At 37.7% G+C, this 15,050-nt stretch overlaps 1 long non-coding RNA gene across 1 annotated transcript in view; it reads left to right on the forward strand.

Annotated features, from left to right (window-relative positions):
• Positions 1-14,834, forward strand: part of LOC131196064 (uncharacterized) — a 95,223-nt gene extending 80,389 nt beyond the window's left edge. Inside the window, exons 4-5 of the long non-coding RNA XR_009154617.1 lie at positions 13,257-13,394; positions 14,508-14,834. This is a non-coding gene — a long non-coding RNA (uncharacterized LOC131196064). The remainder of the gene's footprint in view (positions 1-13,256; positions 13,395-14,507) is intronic.
• The last annotated feature ends 216 nt before the right edge of the window (positions 14,835-15,050 follow it).

Here is a 15,050-nt window from a genome sequence, read left to right on the forward strand (position 1 = left end):
GTCCATTTCCGTTTATTCCTTATATATACCATATTGTTCCTGGTCTTTTTTAAATTTTTATTTATTTTTTATTTATTTAATTTTGTCATAACAATATACACAAGCATCACACAAAAAGATTATATAATATATAAATATATATATGAGGAGAAACAAGGAAGTATAAGCATATATATACATATATAGGAAAAGAAACAATAGGACAGGAACGGTAGGCACATTTGTGTTCTTATGAATGCCCCTTAAAGTCCTCTTAGGAATGGGGTGAGGTCAACAGTAGATAGATTTTGGTTAAAGCTTTTGGGGTTATGAGAAGAGACCACAGAGTCAGGTAATGCATTCCAAGCACAGATAATTCTGTTACAGAAGTCATATTTTCTGCAATCCAAATTGGAACGGTTGACATTAAGTTTAAATCTATTGGTAGCTCTTGTATTATTGCAGTTGAAACTGAAGTAGTCTTTAGCAGGAAGGACATTACAATAGATGGTTCTATGAACTAAACCCAGGTCCTGTCGAAGGCGACGGAGTTCCAAGTTTTCTAAACCCAGGATTTCAAGTCTGGTGGGATAAGGTATTTTGTTGGTTACAGAGGAGTGGAGAACTCTTTTCATAAAATACCTCTGGACATGCTCAACTGTATTGATGTCAGAAATGTGGTATGGGTTCCAGACAGGCGAACTGTAATCAAGAATTGTTATAAATTGTTATAAATCTAGTTTTAATTTGTAGATAAGGCCACCATTCCAAATTTAGTCCTTGCATTTTCAAATCTTTAACTGATTTTAATTCTCCTTTTTCATTAAGTAATTCTGCATAACTCACCATTTTGCTCAAATCTGTGGTGTTTGGGTATATCATTGCTTCCATTGTTGATAACCAAATTGGGAATTTCCTATAATGATTCTTCTTTATTTTCTCCCAGACTTTTAGCAGAGCATCTCTTAGTATGTGTCTCTGGAAATATGAGTGGTATTTATTTTTTCCCTCCCAGAGGAAGCCGTGCCAGCCAAGTTGAAGATCATGGCCTTCTATCGTTAATATTCATTTATTTTTTAATTGAATCCAATCTTTGAGCCATTTCAAAGCTGCAGCCTGATAATAGAGCTCCCAATCTGGGAGACCAAAACCACCCTATTTCTGCTATCTTGTAATAGTTTAAATTTGATACATGTTTTTTCCCTGACCAAATGAATTTCGATGTCATTTTATTTAATTGTTCAAAAAATTTTTTTCTAGTTTTATCGTTACTGTTTGAAAAAGATAAAGTAATTTGGGTAATATATTCATTTTAATTGTTGAAATTCTGCCAGTTAACAATATTTGTAATTTAGTCCAATTTTCCAAATCTTTTTGTATTTGTTGTAGGAGTGTATTATAATTGTCTTTTTTAATCATGGTACACTTTGCCGATAGCCATATTCCTAAGTATTTAATTTTTTAAACTCTTGAGATTCCCAGTTTCTCCTCTAGTTCTTCATTCTGTCTATTTGTTACATTTTTAGTCAATATTTTAGTTTTCTCTTTATTTATTTTGAGCCCTGCCACTTTGCCAAATTGGTTTATATCTTGTAGTAATAATTGTCCAGATTCTAAAGATTCCTCAATAATAAATGCCAAATTGTCTGTGAATGCCTGGACTTTATATTCCTGTGATTTAATTTTTAATCCCTTTATTTCCAAATTATCTCTAATTTGTGATGTTAATGTTTCTGTTGAGAGAATGAATAACAGGAGATAAAGGGCATCCCTGTCTTACTCCTTTAGCTATATTGAAACTTTCTGTTTGTTCACCATTTAATATTATTTTTGCTCTCTGGTTGGAATATATTGCTCTGATCATTTCAGTAAAGTTTTCTCCAAAGTTCATTGCTATTAGTTGATTTATCACAAATTCCTAATTTAGTTTATCAAAAGCTTTCTGTGTATCCAGAAATATCAAAGCTGACTATTTTTCCGGGTGAGCCTCATAGTATTTTAATACATTCATAATGGTTCTTATGTTATTTTTTATGTGTCTGTTGGGTCGAATTCCGTTTTGGTCTGGGTGTATGGTTTCCTTTAATATATTTTTAATTCTGTCTGCTATTATAGCCATAAATATCTTATAATCAGCATTTAACAGCGAGATTGGACTGTAGTTTTGGATCTTCTGTTTTTCAATATTGCTTTTGGGAATGAGTGTTATTAAAGCCTCCATCCATGATTTTGGTATCTTAGTATGTTTTAATACTTTATTGTATGTTTTTAATAGTAAATTTTCTAACGGTTTTTGAAATTCCTTATAGAATTCTGCTGGAATTCCATCCGGGCCTGGGGTTTTGTTATTTTTTTTGTTTTTGGATTGCTCTCTTCAGTTCTAGCAGCGTTATCCTCTCATTTAATACTTCTTTTGTTAAATCCGGTAGGGTTGGAAGGTTCCTCTCTTGTAAGTATCTCTTGATACCCTTCTCTTCTATTTTTTCTTGGCTATACAGAGTTTGGAAATAGCTTACTGCTATGTTTTTTTTTCTTTCTTTCTGGAAGTGTATTGTCCCTTCTTCATCTTCTAGTTGCTGTATTAATTTCTTTTCTTTTTCTTTTTTTAATTTATAGGCTAACCATCTTCCCAGTTTATTAGCATTTTCAAAATAGTTTTGTCTAATTGATCTAATTTTTTGAGCCACTTCTTCCTGCATAAAGGTATAATTTATGTTTAATTATTTCTTTTTCTTCTTTGATTTCCTGATTTTGGGGTTCTTTCTGTAGTTTTGATTCTAATTTTTCCAGTTTCCTCAGAGCTCTTTTTATTGTTTCTTTTTATTTCTATTTCTTTGTATTGTATATGCTATAGATATACCCCTCACATAGGCTTTCATTGTATCCCATAGATTTTGGGAGGTCGTTTGTTCATTCCAATTTTCCTTTAAGAAAAGCACTGATTCTTTTTTTTTTTACATATTGGATGTAATTCTTTTTTTTCACCAGCCTCTGGTTCATGGTCCATCTCCCTTTCCTCCTTACTTCTCCTTTCCATGTAATTATTAATGGATTGTGGTCTGCCCAGATATTAGTTGCAATTTCTGCTATTTCTGCTATTTCTTTTGCTGTTTCTGGGTCCATCCGCATCATGTCAATCCTGGATCATGAATTGTGGGGGTTAGAAAAGAAGGTATATTGATTCTTTTGTGGATTGATTTCTCTCCATGCATCTTTTAAATTTAATTCTTGGACCATTTCAAAGAATGCAGTTGGTAATGGTCTCCTTTCATGATTTTTTTTCCTGTCCTGTTTTATAATCTTTCTTTGGATCCACCACTGCATTAAAATCTCCTAATATGCAAATATTATCCAGTTCTAATTCTACTAATTGTTTGTGTAATAATACTCTTTCTGATTTGTATTTGGTGCATAGACAATTGCAATTAATACTCTTTTTTGTTTTATAAGGACTTCTATCAATAATGTTCTTCCCTCTTTGTCTGTGTATACTTGTTTGGGCTTTAGCCATTCCTTTATATTTACTGCGATTCCCCTTTTCTTAGATTCAGCCAATGCTAGATACAATTTCCCTAATTTGGGGGCTTCCAAAATACCACTTTTTTCTTTTTGTATATGCACCTCTTGTAGGCATATGATGTCCATATTTAATTTTTGAAGTTTGGTGATTGTCTGTCTTCTTTTTATTGGTGAATTTAGTCCATTTATATTAACCGATATTAAATTCACCTCCTCCTCCATTTTGTTACTTATTTGTCGCTCTTGTTCCTCCCCTTGGTTTTATTTCCCTTTGATGTCTTGTCCTCGCTCTTTCTCTTTCCTGATTTTCTATGTCTATCATCTCTCTCAATTCTTGATCTGGTTCATTTTCCTCCATCTGTTGCTCCTCTTGACTCTTTGTTTCTAATTCCTCTCTGCTGTCTGAGTCTTCCCCTAAACATTGCTCATAGAATTCCTGGGCTTTATCTACAGTATCCACTCTTACTTTTTTATCCTGCCAGGATATTAACATGCCTTCAGGTATTAATCAGGGGAACATTATTCTATGTTTTATCAGTTGTGAGGAGAGAAATTGGTAACTCCTTCGTAATTTCCTTTCCTTTATAGGTTAGTGAACTTCTCTTGTTCTTTTGTAAATTTCATCTTGCACCGATTTTTTCCCAAACTTTACGTGGATTTCACGGGGTAAACTATGTCATCGCACGTAGTTGGTATGTTCTTGATATGCTTCATCAATATTGTTTTTTAGTTCATGCTTATCCATTTGCAGCAGCTCTGCTAGTAATTCCGTCATAAGCTTGTGGAGGTCCTCTTCTTTGTTCTCTGTTATATTTTGGAATCTTAAATAGGAGGAAGATCTCTCTAATTCTAGATGGATTATCGTCTCTTCTAGATCTCTATTTGCTGCTATCAATCTCTCCTCCACTGCTTCTAATTTCTTTTTGGCTCGTTCTGTTCTTGCCTCTACTATTTTTATCTTTTGCTTGTTTTTGGCTATTGTTTCTTGAATCTTTCCCATTCTATTATCTAATTTCTTTATTACTCCTTTTATTTCACACAGATGACCTTTCATTTCTTCATGATTGTTTATTGATTCCTGCATTTTTATCATAACCTCCTGAATCATATTCAATGTAGTTTGCATATTTTGTAAGGTTAATATACTGATCCTGGTTTTTTGCTACTTGATATGTCTGTTATTAGCTTCTGCCCTGATGGGGAGGCTGTCATTGGAATTGTCTTCTTTACAGTTTTCGTGACTGTGGATGTGTCTGACATTTTTAACTTTTGGAAAAAGTTATTCCACAGTACCATAGATATCTAATCTTCTACTCTAAAGGAACTTTCCTTAGTCACTACCCCAATCTATATCTCTTTTTATATCTGGTATTTGATCCTAGAACAATTATAATATTTTTATAATTACAATGAAAATACAGTCCAACTTATAATATCTATTTTCTATGCACAATTGCTATATAAATCACCATTATATATTATTCTATTTATGCTTAATATTAATATACGATATCTTAACTTAACAGCTATTTTTTTCTGTACTTAATCAATAGGAGATTAATACTAATCAGCAATTATTTCCAAATCTACGCTAATAAAAAAAAAGTATATTAAAGTCTATAATCATTATATATAAAGTATATAGGTATATAAAAAACAAGAGGAAAAGAAGAAAGGAGAAATATATAAATATATTAGCTATATCTGTATTTATGTATATATATGATATTAAATTTTAAAATTCAAAGGTTCTATATAAGTCTCACAACGGTATAGATCTCTAAATTGTATAGGAATGTTTAAACTGTCAAGAATATATAGATAATCAATATACAAAGTTGATTTAATGAATCCAGTCCAAGGTTTTTCACCCAAGTTACCAAAGTTCTTTAATACTAGTCTCTGTGCTTTCTATTTTCTCTGCTACATCCTGTTTGTTCTGTCCTCCCTCGCCTCCGTCTGAGTGATAGCTTAATTAGCCGGCATTATCAGCTCTGGCAGCAGAATAGCCAGCGTCTGCCAAAAGCCTCCGTTATCTTCCACGATGCTGGTGAGTCACCCAGGAACAAATGTCAGCTCAATCAGTGGATTTGCCTTTTACAAAGAGACACAGCAGCTCTCGCTGCCTTTTATATCCTGTGGGGTGTGGCTCCATGACTCAGCACTTCCTAGGCCTGCCCCACACTTGCTTCTGTTGTTCCCTCCTCTCCTGCCTATGAAACCTAGGGTTCAACCAAGCCTGATTGCCATCAGCTGGGTCTGCAGGCGTGGCCTGGGTGGGGAAGAGTCAGGGGACGGAGGCCTCGTTATCTCTTCCACCTGGCCTGTTTCTGGCTCCTGGAGCTGAGCCAGGGAAGCCAGTGCTCCCAAGGTAAGTCCTGACGGCCCTTCCCCCTCACTATCCAAGTCACTTTCTGGCAGCAGGCCCGGCTCCAAGTCACTTTCTGGCAGCAGGGCCAGCTCGGGGGGCACAGACACAACACTATTCTCCAGTTTTAAAGATGGCAGCTGCCTCTGATTTGCTCAGTCACTGTCCCTTCTCACTTTCTCCATCTCTGTCTCCAAAGAGACCCTTTCTTTTCTCTTTTTCCAGGATGCAGGACATCCTATATCTCTTCTTAAAAACTTCCAGTGTTGGAGCACTCACAACTTCTGGAGGCAATTTGTTCTCATTGTCAGAAAATTTCTTCTTAGTTCTAGGTTGTTTCTTTCCTTGATTAATTTTCATCCACTGCTTCTTGTTCTGACCTTAGGTGCTTTGGAGAATAGCTTGACTCCCTCTTCTTTGTGGAAACCCTTGAGATATTGGAACACTGCTATTTTGTCACCCCTAGTCCTTCTTTTCATTAAACTAGATATACCCAATTCCAGCAACTTTTCTTTATATGTTTTAGCCTCCAGTCCCCTAATCATCTTCATTGCTCTTCCCTACACTCTTTTTAGGATCTCAACATCTTTTTCACATCGTGGCGACCAAAACTGGATGCAGTATTCCAAGACCAGTGTGGTCTTACCAAGGCATTATAAAGTATTAATACTTCATGTGATCTTGATTACATCCTTCTGCTAATGCAGCCAAGACCTGTGTTGGCTTTTTTGACAGCTGCAGCAGCGCACTTCTGGTTCATATTTAAGTGATTGTCCAATAGGATTCCAAGATCCCTCTCACAATTACTACTATTGAGCTAGGTACCACTATATTATACCTGTGCATTTGGTTTTCCTTGCCTAAATGTAGAACCTTACTTTTTTCACCATTGAATTTCATTTTGTTAGATAGTGCCCAATGTTCAAGTCTGTCAAGATCCTTCTGTATCGTAAGTCTATCTTTTGGAAATAGGCTTTAAACTATAATTATTTATTTAGACATTGGAAATATAACTCATCAAGCCTGCTCTGGCAGTAAGCAATTCTTTTTTTGGTAGGAATGGGGAAATTAGTTAGCAGAATTACACAAGAGAGCGATGTTTAGACAGGAGAGTTTCCTCCCTTTCGCATGTAAGAAGATTCCCCCAAACTACATTTTCCTGTATCTTTTTTAAAAGCAAAATTTAGGTCTACAGTTCTCTAAAAAAAAACCATGCAGAGATTTCTGCTCCTTTAGATTCCTTACTTGCTCAGATAGATGCAACCAGTGGCTACCAAGACTGGCTGGTTTCTCCTTAAATTGTTCTGTTCAGTTCAGTACCAACTGCACTATTAAACCAAGTGAGGCTGCCCCTTCAGGTAGCAGAGTGGTGGAGACATGGATCCAAGCACTGAGCTGGTATGCAATCAATCCCCTCTTACTGTGCCATAAATTAGCCTCTAGAACACTGATAGCTAATCTTTTTTTTTAATTTGCATTTATATCCCGCCCTTCTCCGAAGACTCAGGGCAGCTTACACTGTGTAAGTGCTTACACTGGGTTCCAGACCAAGTGCCCAAAGTGCATGCCCGACCCCCCCCAAAATGCAACGTGCATGCAGCCCCCTGTATGTGCCCTGACCTGGGGTGAAATGCTCCTAGTCCGGAGCAAAAATCCCTGCCCCTCCCCCACGCCCAGCTGAGCCACACAATCGTCAGAGCCTTTTTTTTTTTTTTTTTACTTTTAAAAGCATTTTTTTAGCAACCTCTTCGGCCAAAGAGGTTGTAAAAATATGCTTTTAAAGGGTTAAAACAGGACTCTGAGGATCCTAGCTGAGGTGTCTGATCGTCAGAGGCTTTTTTTTTACTTTTAAAAGCATTTTTAAAAGGTAAGAAAGCTGAAGCCTGCTAGGCAAAAAATGGGGGATGTAGGCAAAAAATGTGGGTGGCGGGTTTGTTTGAGAGAGAGGGCGGGGAGGGAGGGAGGGAGGGAAGGAGGAAAAAGGAGAGGAAGGAAGAACTACAAACCTGGCACTAGACGCAGCTTCAGAGGGTAATCCAGGGCTGGAATGAACCTGGAGGTCATCTAGTCCAACCCTGCTCCAGCAGGACATTGTTAGTGAGTTTCTGTCTTTTGATCCCCCAGTCACATAGCCACATCCACCCAGTCACATGATCCCACCAAGCCACGCCCACCAAGCCATGCCCACAGAACTGGTAGGAAAGAAATTTAGATTTCATCACTGCCCTGACCCCATGCATGTGAGCCTCCCCACATGCCCTGCCCCCCACACATGCATGGCAGAGGCCTGAAGACCAGCTGGCTGGTGGGAGGTGCACACACATGCGTGGCAGAGCTGAACTGGGGTGATAGCTCACATGCCCACAGAGAGAGCACTGCGTGCCACCTCTGACATGCGTGCCATAGGTTTGCCATCACGGCTTTAGAATGTTATCCCATCACTGCCTCTGACACCAGATTCTGTTGCCAGTCAAATTGTTTTTTGCCTGTAGAAAGAAGGGGTTCCACCTCATCTTGCTTTCCATCAGCTGTGATCCTATGTTCAGACGTTTAATAAAGTGATTTTTAAATTGATGAAAGAAATGGAGAGAAGTCTTTGCAATTGCTGTGCTTACTGAAGTCACTCTTTACCACAGCATTTGTGGCTCAGTGGATCTGGGAAGTACACATTAATGTAGCAGTTCAGCCCTCGTGGCATGAAATGGATTTCCTATAAATCTAGACTGACCATGAAAATCAAAGCTGCAGGCGCATGACACTAGGTACAGTATCTGCAATATATCAAGAAAAGATATGGCCCCCATTTGGGAGAATCACAATTGCCATCTCCAGTGTGCTTAGCTGCTCTCACAATGAATGGGGTTGTTTAAAGGCTTTAGAAAGAACTTTTTTTTCATTTTTAGCTTCTACGTGCAAGGAGCCCACAAGATGCAATACGGTGTCAAGATGAGATGTAGGCACAAAAGGATCCTTCCTCAAAGCATTATCCATCTTGACTTCTGGCATTCTGAAGCTCTTCAGAGTACAGAATCTGAGATCATTTGAATAGGAATTGGAACACTTAAGACTAGCAACATCTAGGTTTGGATTGAAACCTTCTGCATTAAACATTAATCTCTGGCAGCAGCCACATGAAAGTTCACACACCTCAATATGGCTTGCTGCTTTCACATCAGCTTCCTTTCTGCCAACTTTCCGTGCATCTCTTCTGTAAAGAAACGAGCCTTCTAAATAATGTTGCGTAATGAAGAATAAATAAAAGCAGTGTGCCTCTTATTTATTTCCCCCTTATAACTGAAGAATAGAAACCGCCAGTCAGCTTCATCCTTGAATCGTGGTACCACTCTTTTTGGAAGTTAAGGCATTCCCCATATCTCCATGGGAGACATTTGGTGGACATTATCCAAGCTGTGTTTTGAATATTAAATATTTCCTGGCAAAACTCCTTTTAAGCCTCATTTTTACATTCTGAATGAGCCAAAATACCCATATTTCTGAGGAATCTGTAACCACAGTTTAAATGCTAGCCTTAGGCAGATGTCTGTATAATGAATTCTACATACAGGTAGTCCTTGATTCATGACTGCTGTTGGGACCAGGATTTCTCTTGCTAAGAAGCAGTTGTTAAGTGAATTGTGCATGATTTTTTTTTTACCTTTCTTGCCACAGTTGTTAAGCAAATCATGTGATCATTTAATGAATCCAGTTCCCTCCCCCCCATTGACTATGCTTATTGGAAATCAGCCGGGAAGGTCGCATATGGTGAGAAGTGTGCCCCTGGTTGCTGCAACCACCGAAAATACATGCTAGTTGCCAAGCATCCGAAAATTTGATCATGAGGAGGCTACAACTATTGTAAGAGCAAGGACTGGTCCAGAGGTGGATTTCAGCAGGTTCTGACCAGTTCTGGAGAACTGGTAGCGGAAATTTTGAGTAGTTCAGAGAACCGGTAGTAAAAATTCTGACTGGCCCCGCCCCCATTTATTCTCTGCCTCCCAAGTCCCAGATGATTGGGAGGAAACGAGGATTTTTGTGGTAACCTTCCTCTGGAGTGGGGTGGGAATGGAGATTTTACAGTATACTTCCCCTGCCATGCCCACCAAGCCACACCCCACCAAGCCATGCCACACCCACCAAGCCAAGGCAACAGAACCGGTAGTAAAAAAATTTGAAACCCACCACTGGACTGGTCATAAGTTTTTTCAGTGCTGTTGTAACTTTGGTGGTCGCTAAACAAATGATTGTAAGTTGAGGACTACCTGTATTCCTGCCCAGGTGAATGTGAGCTAAGAGAAACATACCATACGATGGCAGCATGTTGCATGCCCAAGCACCATCACCCATTTATTCCGAACAGCAGTTTAGGATACTTCTTCACATTTTTTTCCAATGCCTATTCTGCAGAGTGATAATTTTCTTTATTGAAAAAAAAAAAGAAATTAAATTAAATTGGTACTGTTTTCAAATGACATGTACTTTCTATCTTTCTTTTTAGTTTCAACAAAATAATATACAGCTTTCCTTTCCATTGTGTTCTGAAGAAACAGGGAATTTTTTTTTCTAGTGGATTTCCTGAGCAATAATTTATATCAGTTGAAAGCAACTTTGCGAGAATGCCCGCTTCTAGGGAGCACTGTAAAGACACTTCTTTTCAAAGCCTGCAAAAAATATTTGTATTGTGTATAGTCCTCTAAAATGAAATCCATCATCCCATTCCAGATGCAAATTTAATGGTTGTTTGAAAAGGAAATGTGTGTTTTACTTTATAAGTAATTAATCTGTATGCATAAGTTTTTACAATTACAGGCAGAGATCAAAATTATGTGCCACATTAATTTTTAATTGAGCAGTATTTAAACTGAAAAAGTGCATTAGTTGCTTTGGTTGTATTTAATATTTTACAGGAGACTGTTCTGTGAATAAACAAATCTTTGGTAATGAAAACAATAAGCTGTTTACAACTATTTCTTCCACTCATCTTTGAAACATGCAGCTTTTCTTCTGGGTGTTGCTGCAAGTTCGATTACTTTTCTTTGTAAAACACGCTAGGCAATGTTCAGAATTACAGTTTTGGTTTGATGAAATGGTCATGGTAGGGTTAGCAACATAAAATGGTTGTCTGTATTTCCTCTTAAACAAGGTAGAACAAGAACAAGGCAACTGGGTTAAATCACTGTCAGCTAAGGAGATTTCCACATCCTTCCCAGCTTGTATACTACGTGTTATAAAATTCAGCATTACAGATATCTCAATTGTGCGCCAAGAAAATTAAATTTAAATTAAGCCAATCTGGATACATGTTTGAAACAGCAACCTGTCCAGTTTGTATATGGCAATAAAAAAAAAAAATCAGCAGCCGGGTGGAGCAAGAGTCAGCAAAATCTGAAGATTCGTTCTTTTACAGTTAATTTACAAAAACATAAGAGGATTCAAAAGTTTTGGTGATTATTTCTGTCTGTCCAGAACAAACAAGCACTGTAATACATATAAGAATGTTATCAGGACATGATAGATCTTTTTTTCCTATTCAGAACAATCAAAGTTTTCTAAAAACTTGGGAAAACTTAATTGGGGCAGGGCAGCTGCCACGTTCGGGCTGTTCTTTTAAGCAGAGACAGCTATGCCTTTGGCAAACTTGTAGAGCACATAAGCCTATTGAATTGTTCATGTAAGTGGCTGTGGTGATAAAGTAGATGGAACATTAACTGTAGCCTAAGTGGACGAACTCTAGGGATGGATTAGATTGAGCAGAAAATGAGACCTAGCTGAAGGCCCATTTTAAGTTCTCCTTATAATGAAGGTAATGAAGAATACCCATTTCTCTAGCCTCACTGATTCTTTGAACCAATTGCTCTCCTATATTGTGAGGCATTTCCTTCACTAAAATGCTGAAGGGGGCCCGGGGAAAAAGAGTTGGAACGGCTGGTCCTTAGAGCAAACAGCTTTAATTATTCTTTGTGGCTAAAGTTGATCAATCTGCCTCAGCTTGGAAAGCAGAGTTGGGAATTCATAGAAAAGTCAAGACAATAACGGCTTGTTCTGTTTTTTGGAATTCTTTTCATGCAGATCACCAGGAAAACGATTATTCTCTACTTGGGATCTTGTTCCTCCTTGCAAATTAAATTAGTTGGGATGGAAGTGGTCTCACAATTAAGGGAAAGGATCGATGCCTCTGAGCATGAGATGTATTCTTTCCTGCCTAAAGGAGGCACTGACAAATTCTCTTTGGGATAACCATGCAAATTATAAGTCAAACTCAAGTATTCCTTGAGGAATAATCATTCCCGTTTCTGGGAAGTATGATCAAAGAAGAAATATCCCTGCAGCTTAGATATCAGGACCATTTTCATCTGAGTTTTTAACTCCTCATCGCAAGAAGTGACAAATTTAAAGAACGAAAGTCTGTTTAATCAGCAAGAATAGAAACAATTATGAGGGCAAACAGATTTGAAAAGAGAAGGAAGGCATTGTTTTTACTGCCCATTTGCTTAACCTCTTCTCTATTCCTGTAAATAAGAATGCTAAGGAGATAGATTACTGATCAGTGACATTTTTTTAACGTATTTAATAAGAATTTGATTGACATCTTTTCTTGTACAGTCTACCTATTAGTAATTTTATTGAATGAATGAAACAGCAATTGTTTGAAAACTATCCAGAACTAGCTAATACTCTCGCTACACTCTCATTCTCGTATCCAGCATACATCCTTCTATCTAGAACGAAAAACAGATTTTAATAGTACACATTCAGTTGTAAATTAAATAACGTTTTGCCATTTTAAGATTAAATAACGGAATAGCATCAACCAAGCTGACAGTTAGATGTTTTCAGCTGAGAATAATTTTCTCTTGTGATAGAGGTGCAAGATAACTTAATTCTCTCTGCTGTAGATAGAAGTCACCCCTTCACAATTTATTATGCTATGGTCTCAAAACCTACTGCTATGATTGCTTTCTTTCTCCAGGGCCCTGTTTACTTAAAGAAGAAATAAGTGCTCAAGGAAAGAGGTGTATTATGAATTAGGCAGAACTTAATTTAAGTTTTTGTAGATTTTCAGCTAAGTCAGACTGGGCGCTATTGATTATAAGCAATGTTCTGGATCAAATGGGGAACCAGACCAATAAATGTTTTAAAAGAACATTTATTTTACTTACAGTACAGGATAAAGGTAAAGGTAAAGGTTCCCCTCGCACATATGTGCTAGTCGTTCCTGACTCTAGGGGGTGGTGCTCATCTCCATTTCAAAGCTGAAGAGCCAGTGCTGTCCAAAGACATCTCCGTAGTCATGTGGCCAGCATGACCCAACACCAAAGGACACTGTTATCTTCCCACCAAAGGTGGTCCCTATTTTTCTACTTGCATTTTTTACGTGCTTTTGAACTGCTAGGTTGGCAGAAGCTGGGACAAGGAACCGGAGCTCACCCCGTTATGCAGCGCTAGGGATTCGAACCGCTGAACTGCCGACCTTTCGATTGACAAGCTCAGCATCTCTTACCCACTAAGCCGCCACGTCCCTTACAGTATGGTAATTTTAATTTCCAGACATAATGTTCCTATGTGGCCTTTATGTATAGGAAAGTACATTTAACAGAGTGAAACTATTTTTTTCACTCAGCTCAAAATGTATTAAGTCAGCCTTACTGAACCTCAGGAATGTTCTGCTAGTTTCTTCCTCTAATTCCACCCCTCCAATGTTTGCCTAAAGTTACCGCTGTTTATCAGGTAGCTAATTCCATCATGCAAAATAAAGTGTGACAATGACATATGTGGCTGAGTCAGGTCCAGTTTCTGATTGCAAAGTGATCATTCTACCTTCTCAGGAATTCAGTTTAAAGCAGTTTTCTGTACAAATATTGGCTCAGATGTCATTTTATGCCTAGTTTCTTGGATCATTTTAGCCAGCAAAGCTTGCGTTCCACACCCCTCGATAGCAATCAGAAACCCTCAACCGCCAACTTGGAATTTCAATAACTCCAGTAATTTCTTTCTCTTTTCACCAAAATGGTTTTTTTCTTTCAACAGTTCCCAGACTAAGAAGCCAGCTTTTGCTTTAGAATTACAGGGCACCCCACCTGCCTGAATTGCTTTCCCCCAAAAAATTTTTAGAGTCCAAGGATGGACTGCACTGCTTAGTTGAAACAATGCTATTGTAGAGTTGCTACTTTAGCATCACTGTGAAAAAAGGAATGTATCAGCAAAAAAGAGGAATGGAAACTGCACAAAAAAACCCCCAAGATCAGAATCATCTGTTTTCTCAAAGGCTGCACACAATAGAAATGCATGCTTGTCACCTCTAGGACCACATTTTCTTAAGGAATGGAGGGAAGCTCAGGGAAAATGCAGTGATGAGGACTTGACAGAACTTAAAGTAACATCTTAAAGCCAAATTATCCTAAGACTTCTTGGCTCTTATTTGGCAATGCTGGATCCCATTTTTTTTTTTAAAAAAGAAAATGAAAATGCAAGATTTGGATGATGATTATGTTTTACATATTTAGAAGAAAAGTGAGATGACAAAGGAAGAATCTTGAAAGCAAGTTACCCAAGACAATGTGCTACTGGCTTATTATTTATAAACTAGTCAGAGATTTTTCCATTTAAAAATGGTAATTTTTTCTTCTTTCTTTTTTCTTCTAAGCAGGGGCATTCACAGAAGATTCAAAAATCTCAAAACAGTAGCTGCAACTGTAGCATTGAAGACCCTGCTCCATTTTATATGCAATGTTTTATACTCCCATCCCCTACATCTGGTTAAGGTTGAATCAGTTTCTGTCTGCAGCTTTTGAAATAAAGACTTTTCCACAACAGTCCTTTGAGTTTTTTCCTATTTGTTCCAAGCTCCCAGTCATTTGCTTTGTCAATGTGGAACCTTATGTCAACAGATTACAAGAAGTCCTTGACTTACAACCATAACTGAGCCCAACATTTCTGTTGCTAAGCAAGATGTTTGTGAGTTTTGCCCCATTTTATGACTTTTCTTGCCACAGTTGTTAAGTGAATCTCTGCGGTTGTTAAATTAATAAAATGATTGTTAAATGAACCTGGCTTCCCTGTTAACTTTGCTTGTCAGAAGGTTGCAAAAGGCAATTACATGATGATGGGATATTGCAATGGTCATATATATATGCCAGTTGCCAAGCATTCAGTTTTGATTGTGTGACCATGAGGATGTTGGAACAGT

Source organism: Ahaetulla prasina, chromosome 3, assembly GCF_028640845.1.
Source record: "Ahaetulla prasina isolate Xishuangbanna chromosome 3, ASM2864084v1, whole genome shotgun sequence".
Lineage (NCBI taxonomy): Eukaryota > Metazoa > Chordata > Lepidosauria > Squamata > Colubridae > Ahaetulla > Ahaetulla prasina.